The 12,610-nt window shown below is 39.2% G+C and overlaps 1 protein-coding gene across 3 annotated transcripts in view; it reads right to left on the bottom strand.

Moving 5' to 3' along the window:
- Positions 1-12,610, bottom strand: part of lrrc4ca (leucine rich repeat containing 4C, genome duplicate a) — a 504,766-nt gene that overhangs the window by 418,569 nt on the left and 73,587 nt on the right. The window lies entirely within an intron of this gene.

Genomic DNA, 12,610 nt, shown 5'->3' with positions numbered 1-12,610 from the left:
TATGCTTTGTATAATTTGAACAAATGCCCTGTGATGGCCTTGCCAGTTGTTAATGACAGGGCAATCTATTCTTTTTTGTTTCTGATGACACAACTGAACACGCTGATAAAGAGCTGAATCAGTTCTGCAAGGGAGGTAGAGTATGGATAATATAGCTGTCTTCCCCTCCAGTGGAAGGTGAGATTATAGCCGACGGACAAGGAGATACATACTGGGTGATGGTATCAGGGTAGATCCATCCTGCATGCATGGATTAGGGTAAACTGACCAAGAGAGAATGGAAACATCTCAAACTACCATACATCCGTTCTTGTTTTTAATGATTGTTAAAGGCAGAATGTTGCTTTCTTCTGCTTTAATGCTTGCTTGTGTTTTGTTGGATGGCGGACTTCTGTTGAGACCCAATAAGCCAGTGATAACCTTGGGATTGTAAAAATAACATTATTATTCCAGGAGAAGATGTACATTATGTGATATGTGCTAATTCGGAGCATGTCATGCCTATAGGTGAGGGAATGTGGTACACCTAGAGTGAATGGCCTCATTTGACTTTCTTTGTGAAACAAATAAAGAGCCAAATTGATTGTAATTTGACTTTTGCATCCCTGATCACAATATAGTGTTTGTTAAATTTACTTATCCTGTTGGGTTTAGTGTCAAGACGTTGTGCGTGTCCAGTAGCATGAATGTTGAAGTTAATCTTAGGATCTGTACAATTGTGCTACTATTAGTTTTAATGATCCATGTAATATGTACTCTTAGCTTAAAGCAGAAAGAAGAGTTTCATGTGTCTCTAAACTGACAGATATTCAAGGAATGAAATGTAGCTTATTAGATTTTGTAAATTGAATAAATGTCTGCCAGCTCAAGGAAAATTTAACTCTTCCTGATCTTGTAGCAAGTGAAGTTTGTACAGAAAACACTGAGAATATCTGTCTGGTGGTTTGATTGCTGGATACGGGCTTACTGTTTATATGGAAAGTAGTGACAATGGGAGACCAATGAGCAAGAGGGACCGTTTAACTGTCTAATTGAATTATGAGGGCATGCTGAAAGCTGTGTTAATGAACACAGGGCGTGTTTGAGAAAATAAACAAGCTGTGTTAATGGCAGGAGAATAAAAGTTCAAAGAATTTGTCTGTCTCCGTGCTTGTGGAGCTTGAGTATATATTCACTTGCTTTTCAAGAATTTCTTTGGACTTCAACCAGGACAAGGATCGCAATTCGTTCCTGGGACCAAGAGGTGGTTTCAAAAGTGAGTGGGAAATCAAAGTCTTCCAATAGCAACAATCAAGTGGTGACTAAGAATTGTGGGCCCAGAAATTTTTTGTGACTTCCTAAGTAGTATTTTGTGTGGTTTATTTGTGCTATCTAGTTTATGATAATAAACTAGGCTTAAGTTACTTTGTTGTGCTTGTACACTTGTGCTACATCTCCTGGACACTTGTGGAGTTTGGGTTTGATTAACCCAGCCCATGACAACTGGCAACAGAATATGGAACAGGGGGCCTGAAGCCTCTGGGAGTTGGATTGGTTATAGATTTGGGGGCAAGTGTAGTCATTCTTCCTGTTTGTCTCGCTCTCTTAAACACACACGCATACACACACACATACACACGCACACACACACACACACACACACACACACACAAAGACTACTGCTCCCATCTCTAGCTCATTGTGTCTGAGACATACATTCACCATGACTCTATAACAGCACCACAGCATTCACTCAGCAGTGCATTTTCTTGCTCATTCCCTGACACTTCCCACATAAGCACTCTCACTCCATGACAATGTCACATAATCATCGAACAAAGTCATCATGATGACAACTGAGCTACCTTTCAAAAATGATCACCTATTGTAACAAGGAGCCTGAGTTTTATTGGGAAATAATAGATAGATAAGATGAACTGTGAGGAATATTGAATGGTAAGTATGAAAAGATGAATCCTGACTACACAATTAACCCCAAGATCTTGTACTTTATTGTCCAAAACAATTTATCTGTTGCTATAAAACTTTTTTCTACATTCATTTATCATTTTACCTTGTACTGCCTCAATGCACTATGTAATGATTTGATCTGTATGAATAGTATGCAAGACAACCTTTTCACTGTACCACAGTACATGTGATAATAATATATCAATTTCATTTCAATTCCATTTGAAAAGGTACTTGAATAAACATTCAAGACATTCGTAAACAGGATTAGTATTCAGAAGAATGAGGGGTGACTTCATTGAAACCTATTGAATGGTGAAAGACCTTGACAGATGGATGTGGAGAGGATGTTTCCTATGGTGGGTTAGTCTAAGACCAGAGAACACAGCCACAGAATAGAGGGCCATCCTTTTAGAAAGGAGATGAAGAGGAATTTCTTTAACCAGGCAGTGGTGAATCTGTGGAATTCTTTGCCACAGGCAGCTGTGGAGGCCAAATCTTTATGTATATTTAAGGTATAGATTGATAGATTGTTGGCTGGTCAGGCCATGAAGGTATAAGTAGATAAGGCAGGAGATTAGGGCTGAGAGGAAAATTGGACCAGCCATGATGAAATGGTGGAGCAGACTCAATGGGCCAAATAGCCTACTACTGCTCCTATACCTTAAGGTCTTATGGCATAGATGGTTCCGTGATGGTTGGTATGGACCTAATGAATTGAAGGGCCATCTTCAATTGTGTATGATCCTATTGAAGGATAGGGTCATACACCAAACACCATTTGATGTGACTAACCAGAGACTAACCTCACAAAGCTAGTGAGGAAATGCTCATCAGGAGTCTGTTTTGGAAAGAAACATAACGATCATATAAAGAGGTATTCAATGAGGTTGGATGAATACTTAATAATGCATTTGATTAAAGAATACCTAGACAACTTCTGCAAATTTTGTTTAATCCTGTTAAGTTCAATAATGTCCATAGGAACAAAAGATATAGGAGCAGAATAATGTCACTTGGTCCATTGAGTTGGCTTTGCCATTCAATCAAGGCTGACTATTTTTAAACCCCATTCTCCTGCCTTCTTCCAGTAATCCTTAACCCCTTACCATAGTCTCATTTGAAAATGCAGACAAACCTTGAACATAGAAGCCCATTAGGCATATCAGTGAGTATAATATAGAACAACAATCATAGTTTGGGCCTCAGTGCTTCCAAAAAGTCTTTGTGAAGGAAATGCAGCGTTAGAGCTGAACAACAATATGCTTCGTGCAGAAATCTCTATTCCACCTAGCACTGATTCTTGAGGCAGAAATGTGTCATGCAGCAAGGCGTGAAACATGGCCTGCTGTTTCAATGCTTAGTGTCTTGCAGCTTCATTGCAATATTGATGCCATTCTCACATTTCCAAAAGCACTTTAGATCACTGACTGCTCTGCCAATTGGAACTGACTCATAATGGCGTCACTGTGTACTGCTGGATATTTCCCGAGGAAACCCTGTTCTATTGTAAACATCATTATAAACCTTGAAGCATCCACAAGAGCCACAACCATTATCAGCATTTCATCATCTTGTTGTGAGGGAGTCTGACAGTAATCATCTGCTGCTGGCAGTGCTGATTGCTTTCTGAAGCCAGGCTCCATAAATTAGATTTTGTTACTCCACATGCCCTTCTGAAATGCCCCCTTGATTATCCTTATGCACAACAAGTCTTTGAATGACATTTTAAATTTATCCTATTAGTGGACAAGCATCATTCTAGAAAGCAGCTTTATAGTTTGTCGGCTAGGGTACAGAACCAACAGCACCACCAACATGCTGTTGTTTGTATCTTCCTTAACTTGGTTTAAGGAAGGGGAAGGAAATGAGGGACAAAGTGTAGAAACAGAAACTGTATTCAGTTAAATTAAATGGCCTCAGTCGGCATAAGTTGCTGAAACAGAATAACAAAACCTTTAATGAAAGGATTGCAGTGGAAATTTACTGAAATAGTTAATCAATATCTCTTCGCCACTCACGCCTCTCAGTTGCAATAATTTTCTACATGGCCTTGGAAACCTATCACCCCACTGCTGTGCTTCCTGAATGCCCGCCAGAAGATTGCTCTGGTCTTTGCTATGAGAAAAAGCTGTCTTTGCATGATGATCACAATGAGCCTGTGCCCATGATGTGCCAGCTACCAAGTGTGAGATATGAACCTGTGTGAGAAGGCGGCTTGGTAGTGTCTGATAACCAAAGGCTGCCCAAAAAATCCTCAGATCCCAAAAGAGTACAAAACTTTCCATTCCTGCTCTACTGACTCTTACAGCATGGTCAAACAATGCACATCTAACATTGCCGTTGGTGGCAATGAATTCCACTAAATTCACCACCATCTGGATGAAGAAATTCCTCTTCATCTTTGTTATCAAAGGACATCCTACTATTTTGAGGCTGTACCCATAGTTCCTAGACTCTCCCATTTCAGGAAACATACTGTCCACATCCTTTCAATATTCAATAGGTTACAATGAGATGCTCCCCCCATTCTTCTAAATTTCGGCCAGTGCAGACCCACGGCCACCAAACACCATGGCACTTAAAATACTCATCTAGATACTTCTTAAATATTGTGAGATTTCTTATTTTCCATCAGCCCCTTTGGGAGTGCCTTCCAGAATCTAACAATTTTTTAGCGAAAATAAATATTCCTCATGTTCCCTGAAATCTTCTACTTCGTACCATAAACCTTCTGGTTCTAGGCACCTCTGCTAATAGGATCAGTTTCTTACTATCCCCCTATCCACATCTTTTGTTGTTTAGCTGATTCTTGAGGCATTCAAATGGACTTCCTATGGTAAAAAGGCATCACTCTGTAACTGACTTCACAGGTCACATTAAACCCAACTTCAAGAAGCCACCTGCAACTGAAAGATCTGTTGCGGTAGGGGAGTGGCTTACTGTTCGCAGGAAATTCTGGACGCGATCCAAATAACTTCTCGTTTCCAGCTTATGCATTCAGAATCATGACTTGGCTGTTAGATACAGCATAGTCTTCAATGCCATTTATTTCATAACAAGGTAAGAGAGGATAAAAGTAGGAAAAAATCATGCAGGCAATTACTTTACAATTGCAAATTGAATGCAATACTTAACTGAGTCATTATATTGCAGTATGGTTTTAAAATCAAACAACATATGAATTATTATTATAAACTGTCATTCTATACAGGATTAGTTTAATACAGTGCTCATCTACACATGACTAAATATATGCAAATAATGTCCGCTACCAGCAGTAATTGTGTCTGTTTCATCGCTGCTTGAGAAATCAATTGACTTAAAAGTAAATACCAATTTATCAGCCTTCTTTTGTACCATGACAGCTATTAAATCCCTTGCTTAATACTCTGGACAAAATGTTGAATATGCATCTTAATTTAGTGACAAAGTTGATTTGTAGAGTCGAAGGAGAGCAGTACGATGCTGAACCAGGGACCTCATCAGCTACCACACATTTATATCTGTCTAGAGAATTTATACCAGCTTGGAAGGGAGATAAAGAACTAAAAAAAAATTGTTGCAATTCTGGAGTGTGCACAAGCTGACCAAAAGAATTAGAATTCATGGAGTCCAGGGAAGGTTGTTACCAGTGGGCTTCCACATGGTACACTGCTCAGTCCCTTGCTGTTCATAATACCAATTAATGAGTTAGATTTAAAACTGGAAGTCACGATAAAGACGTTGTCAATGTTAGAAAAAATGGTTTTGTGTTTGAGGGGGAGAAGGAAAGCTCAGGACTTCTGGAAGATGTAGAGCTCCTGGACAGCTGCACGGACAAGTTACAAATGGACTTCATTGGTAAAGCGTTTAGAGATGGACATCAAGGCATAAGAGAAGACAGTAAATGAAGTGATACTGAGTGGATATTGGAGTGCCTGCCCACACATCTTTAAAGGCAGTAGAAAAAGAAAGTGCAAGAAGAATTGCTTTGCTTTATTAGCCAAAACATGGAATACAAAATCAGAGAGATTCTGTTAGAATGTATTTGCATCAGAGCTTGAGGATGCTTTAACACACTTGAGAAGGGAGTAGATGAAATTGACAATACTGTCAGTTTGTTTTCTGTATGGTGTAGAGTAGGTTAAGAAATGATTTAATTGAGATGCATAAAGCAATGAGCAGCTGACATTAAGGAATGAAAGGACCAATTTCCCTTTGTAGAATATTTGTAAAACAGAGACACAGGTTCAAAGAAACTGGCAGACAGAGCAAAGAGAAAATGTGTAAATATGGCTAGATATGAGACAAAGCAATAGGCATGCAAATTACCAGAAGAGACCAAGCTAATGTTTGACATTTGACACCAATTATGAAGCAATTTCTGGTAAGATGGCAGCATGCTCAGATGTTGCAACCACTCCAGATCTAATCAATGGTGTATCCATTCATCTTTTACATCTTTTTTACAAACTCAAATCACTGCTGGATACCAAGAACATCAGGAACTGCAAGATTATCCCATAAGTGAGTTGCTCAACTACAAAGGAGCTGAAATTATTGCATACCGTAGTCGTGTTGTTGCCTGGATTTGTTTCGTACCATTGTGGTGTCAAAATGGTGTGTGATGCAAGTGATTGTCTTGGATGCTTTTATTGTGATCACAAGACCCCATTGGACATTGGTGGCGTAGAATATGAGTTTATTGTTATTTTCTCCCCCATGGAGCTGTGTTGCCTTGGTTGTGGCAAGGACTAGGCCCTCACCGTGGGGTCGGCTGTTGTATGGTTCAGGGGAGGAAACAGATGTCAGAGGTGGTATGGGAGAGTGCAGTGGCCTCTGTGGGTTTGCTGGCATCTGTGGTGGGTCAGGTAGGGTTGGTCCTCCTGTCTGTGCTGCTCTTCAGTGTTTGCTCAGCAGAAGAACAAGCTGCACCAGGACAATTTAACATCATGCCACTCAGGTACTTGGGCTATATTATTTTTGTCATTTGTGACTATGTTATTCTGCAATCATAACCATTATGTGCTATGTATAGTGTGAAGTGTGCTGTTGGTAATGTGTTTTACACCTTGGTCCCAGATGAGCACTATTTCATTTGGCTATATTCATGTATGATTGAATGATAATTAAACTTGAAATTTAACAATGGCCATAACTGAGATCTATTCAGGTATGGCAATTGGAGAGGGCAAAAAACAAAATGTTTGTACGTGCAGAGAATTTGTGAGAATTCCTGTTTCTTTTGATATTGATATCAATCTTCTAATTACGATCTGTTTCATTATATGTGTGTGGTTTCCCTATGCACAGAACAAGTCGATTCCAGAGATATCAAAACATCCCTCTAAAGCCTCCATGTATTAGCTCATCATGAATATGGAAAACCTGGGACAAAATTCCGTAAACATGCTTCTGGTTGTGAGGAACTAACATTTTTTTGATAAAATCGCATAGTATATTGCAGAAAAAAATCATTCTAATAGTATTTCAATGTTGGTATGCATTTTTCTGTTTCCTTATCAGTCACTTTATTGCCCCAAACAATTTAAACATCCAAATCAGAATGAGTAACTACTGCCTTTTTAAAAATATTGAACAATAAATCAGGGCACAAAAAGAGCAACATTTGAGGATTAGATCATGCAGCTGCTGAACTTCTAACAATAGTGGCAACAGCTCACTGATTGTGTCATTATTCCTATCCTCAGGAGAGAGCCACTGTAAGGCATTTCTGCAGATGAGAAATCAATAAGCAAGATAAACAGAACAGTGTGAGGTAATTGAGCAGAGATAAAAGACTTGTCAGTCATTGTAAGCAAAGCAATGAGTGGTGATCTCATGGCCCTGATACAAAGGAATGAGTGCAAGAAATTCATCCAATATCCAGGGTACAAACTCGTTCTCTGGCACTCTCATCAGCATGCAGATTTCCCTGAGTTGAATGCAAGTTTCGGGTCGAGACTCATCATCAAGATGATGTATCGCAATCAGAAACATTTGACTGTCCATTTTCCTCCTTAGGGGTTCCCTGAGTTGTCGAGTTCCAAATGTGCTTTTTATGTGATGAACCAAAGTAGAAGCAGATCCCTCTCTTTACCTTGTGGGACTTCTATAATTAAAGCAGTGACGAAAAACTGAGCCAAAAGCACAAAACTGTTCAGCATGCTGTGAATTCAAATTCAGGATGTTGTACATGTCACCGTAAATAAGCTGCACTTTCAGGATGTAGAAGGTTTTCCTATTCATAGTAATATGGACCTCATACCATGCTATGTGCTGCAATGTGCTTTTTTTCTTATAAAAATAAGAAATGCTTTAATCTACTAAATCCTAAGGAATCCATCAAATCAGGGTCTTCAATGGTCCATTCAAATATAAGTGGTGGAATGCGAGCAGGTAATTTGACAATTGCATAAATAAAGGTGTTTTGGAAAGCAAGCCATAATAATTTGCTTATGGATGAGTACACAGCAAATTAATTTGATAGCATCTCCTCAGAGGCTTCCCAGATTATACTGTTGGCATGAAATCTGTAAACTATGAACTTTCATTCGGGAACTTACAGCTGATGAACGGAAAGATCATCCAAAGCTTTGTCTCTGAAAGGCTGCTTCCCGAGAAAAAGCTCATGGATTAATGTTGGGAAGTATGCTTTAGTCTAACAATCCTGTTGAATGTCTGATGGTAGTCTCGTACTGCTATCCTACAATCCTTCTTAATCAAACTCTCTCTCTAGCAACCTCCAGCTGTCCCCCCCCCGATAAGAATCATGGGAAGTCCAGTGAAATCCACTGTGTGCCTCTCTCAGAGCCACACTCAATGCATTCACATTTAATTCAGAAGACTTCCTGAGAAAAGATTATGTGAACTGCTGGAGTCCAAACATAGACACATTTCTCTAAAATCTCTCTGTGCAACCATCTTGACCCTGACAAACGGTGCATCTCAGACACTAGGGAAGGTCTTAAATCCCAGGATCCTTTGCAGATAATAAACGCAGCAAAGTTTAACGATTATCACTGAAGACTTTCTGGTTATCGACGGCATTATACACATGGCCTCTGATCAGCCCTGTAAAATACAGAAGTGCACAGAATGGACTCAGAAAAAAAAATGGAAATTTATAATTGGAACTTCACTGTCCTGCACTATTCAATGTCAATGAAACAGTCTACATAACACAGAGACAGAGATCAGTTGCAGCTGGAGTAATAGGCCTTTTTAACATCTCACACAGTCAACATATCCAAAGAGGCAGAAGGTAGCTTTGAATAGCAAATGCTTAACAGGAATGAACAATGATAAACACTACTTTCAATTAAAACCACAGGAAATTGAATGCAATCTCAAAAACAATGTTTGAGTTTTTAATTTAAAATTTAATCATACAAATGACCTTCAAATCAGTCTCCATAGATTTTAAATACTGGAACTGAGAGTTAAGAGTTGTTGCCCTTGACATCAAGGTATAATTTGACCAAATATGGGAACAAGAAACCAAAATATTGCAAAGGGAAATCAAAGAAAAGATCCATCACAGACAGAGTCATAACCAATTCAAATTAAAATGGTTGCAGGAGGATTATCATTACAGGCTTGGAACAGCCTGTATCTGCAGGCATTCATGGGGAAAGCAATTTGAGCTACCTTTTTGCTGCAACACACATCAAAGTTGCTGGTGAACGCAGCAGGCCAGGCAGCATCTCTAGGAAGAGGTACAGTCGACATTTCTGGCCGAGACCCTTCGTGTCCTGATGAAGGGTCTCAGCCCGAAACGTCGACTGTTCCTCTTCCTAGGGATGCTGCCTGGCCTGCTGTGTTCACCAGCAACTTTGATGTGTGTTGCTTGAATTTCCAGCATCTGCAGAATCCCTCGTGTTTACCTTTTTGCTCACTTTCTTTCCGCACTAGGGTCAGAAATAATATTAAATCATCCGCCCCATACACAGCTTCCCCAATAATGGAACAACCTTTGCTTTGCAAGTGGCCTGGACAATCTTCACTCTCCTGTGATACAACCTGCTGAACCATATCAGGTGGATTGTGAGAATGTGGCAAGAGCAGATGCAGCCAACCGATCATGCAGTGAATTTATTGGGCCTCCTACATGTGAGAGGCCCTCTCTTTTGGCACGGATTATCAAGTATGCACTGTTTTCATCTTGGTGGTCTCGGTTTGGAGCCCAGGCTGTAAGTTGCCCAGCGTGTGCCATGACTAACATACTCTTCCTCAGTAAAAACATTTAATTGCACTGCTCTGTTGTCGTACTTAAACTCCGTGCATATGTAACACCTGCCAGCATGACACTCAAATGAGATAAACATTTTATTTCTTTTGCTGTCAATTTCAACCCTCTTTCACCTTCACGTGATAAACACTTGGTTCTTCCCTTCTATTTCTCTCTGTTATCATCTCAAGAAATAAGTAAGCATCGAACACCCATTACAAGTCTGAAAACTCTTACAGCTATAGCAAATACATTTACTTCAACCCAGAAATGTCCTCTGCATTTCCCTCCACGGATATTGCCTGTCCTGCTGAGTTCCTCCAGTTTCTTGTTTGTTGTATCAGATTCCACACCTGCAGTCCTTTGTGTCTTCGCTTGATCTTACCCTGCCTGCTGTAAAGGTACACTTACAAGACCTACAGGTTACATTACTAGACACTTCTAACCTGTCCTCTTTTGGGCCATTCCCTTTGTAAATGCCCTTCTGTCTCCACTGCTCACATTCCTCCTTACAGAACTTCTCTTGTAAGTACAGGTGGTTCAATGCCTGCCCCTTCATCTCATCCCCTCACACCACACAGGAGCCCAATCATTCCTTCTAGATGAAGAAGCAATTTAAAATCCAATCTTAAAAATAAATTTCAAAATTCCAAGGAAATTTAATATCAAATTACAAATACGTTTCCATATACTATCTTGAGATTCGCTTTCTGCAGGAATTCACATTAGAACAGAGAAACACAATAGAAACAATGAAAAACTACACACAAAGGTTAACAAACAATCAGTGTGCAATAGAATATAAACTATCTAATAAATACATTAACAAATAATAAATAAATAAATAATAACCAAATAGGCAGGTAAATAGACAAACAGGCAAATAATAAATAAACAAACAAACAAATAAATAAATAAATAAATAGATCAATAGATAGATAGACAGAGAGACAGATAAATAAATGCTTACATACATGCTAAGAACATGAGTTGTACAGCCTTGGAAGTTAGTCTACAGGTTATGGAATAAATTCAGTCTTGAGGTGAGTGAAGTTTTCCATGCTGGTTTAGGAGCCTAATGGTTGAAGGGTGATAACTGTTCCTGAACGTGGTGGTGTGGGACCCGAAGATCTTGTACTTCTTTACCAATGGCAGCAGTTTAAATAATATTTTGCTGATCTTGTTTGCTGCATTCAGTGCTCACAGTGCGAACTCCATGATATTGGAGAAACCAAATTCATAATGCATGACTTTGCTTGTGGAAAACCTGCATTCAGTCTGCAAGGCTGACCCTGAGCCTTCTGCACTTCGCCGTGCAAATTCTCCATCCCATTGTAATCTTTCTGCCTATGGTTTCCTGCACTTTTACAATGAAGTCCAAGGTGAACTTAAGGAACAGCACTTCATCTTCTGTCGAGGCATAATTCAGCCTTCAGATCTCAGTAATGGACTCACTATCTTCTAAGAATTTTGATGACAAGAGCTAAAAGTAAGATACAAGCTGAAATAGGTAAAGAACAATGTGGTTTTGTGAAAGACAAAGGTAAAAGAAATGCAATATTGATGTTAAGGATACTATCAGCATGAGCTATCCAAGTGCAAATAGATTCGTTTGTTTGTCTTATTGACTACACAAAAACATTTGATAAAGTGAAGCGCAATACGTTATTTGAAATATTACAGGAAACTCTAGATCTAGATTCGAAAGACCTTCGCCTAATCGGAAATCTGTACTGGGAACAAACTGCCGCTGTAAAAATAGATGGAGAAGTGAGTCAGTTTACGAAAATTAAGAGAGGCGTTAGACAAGGGTGTGTTTTCTCCCCTGATTTATTTAATGTGTACAGTGAAACAATATTACAAATAATAAGAGACATCTTGGGAATCAAAGTTGGTGGTGAAAACATCAATAATTTCAGATATGCAGATGACACTGTGTTAATTGCAAGTACAGAGGAAGAACTACAAAACTTAATTGATATAGTTGTTGAAGAAAGTGCAAAAATAGGTCTATCTATCAATTGCAAAAAGACAGAATGTATGGTGATATTCAAAATGAAGGAGAATCCTATCTGCGGGCTGAAAATACAGGCTGTAAAAGGGGAAGACATAGAACAAATACAGAACTTTTGCTAATTAGGAAGCTGGGTGACATCAGATGGCAGGTGTGACATGGACATCAAAAGAAGAATAGGGATGGCAAAAGACATCTTAATGAGAATGAAGAGTATACTGACCAATAGTAAACTAGGCATGACAATCCGCCTCAGAGTACTGAAATGTTACGTTTATCCAGTTACGTTCTATGGCTCATAATGTTGGACAATATCTACAAACGTAGTAACAAGAAGAAACGAATTGAAGCAGCAGAGATGTGGTTTTTGAGGAGGATGCAAAGAATACCATGGACGAAACGAGTATGTAACGAGGTTGTCATAAACAGAGGAA

The sequence above is a fragment of the Mobula hypostoma genome, chromosome 11 (genome assembly GCF_963921235.1).
Source record: "Mobula hypostoma chromosome 11, sMobHyp1.1, whole genome shotgun sequence".
Lineage (NCBI taxonomy): Eukaryota > Metazoa > Chordata > Chondrichthyes > Myliobatiformes > Myliobatidae > Mobula > Mobula hypostoma.
Note: the sequence above shows the minus strand (reverse complement) of the source record. Positions and strands in the feature narration are given on the sequence as shown.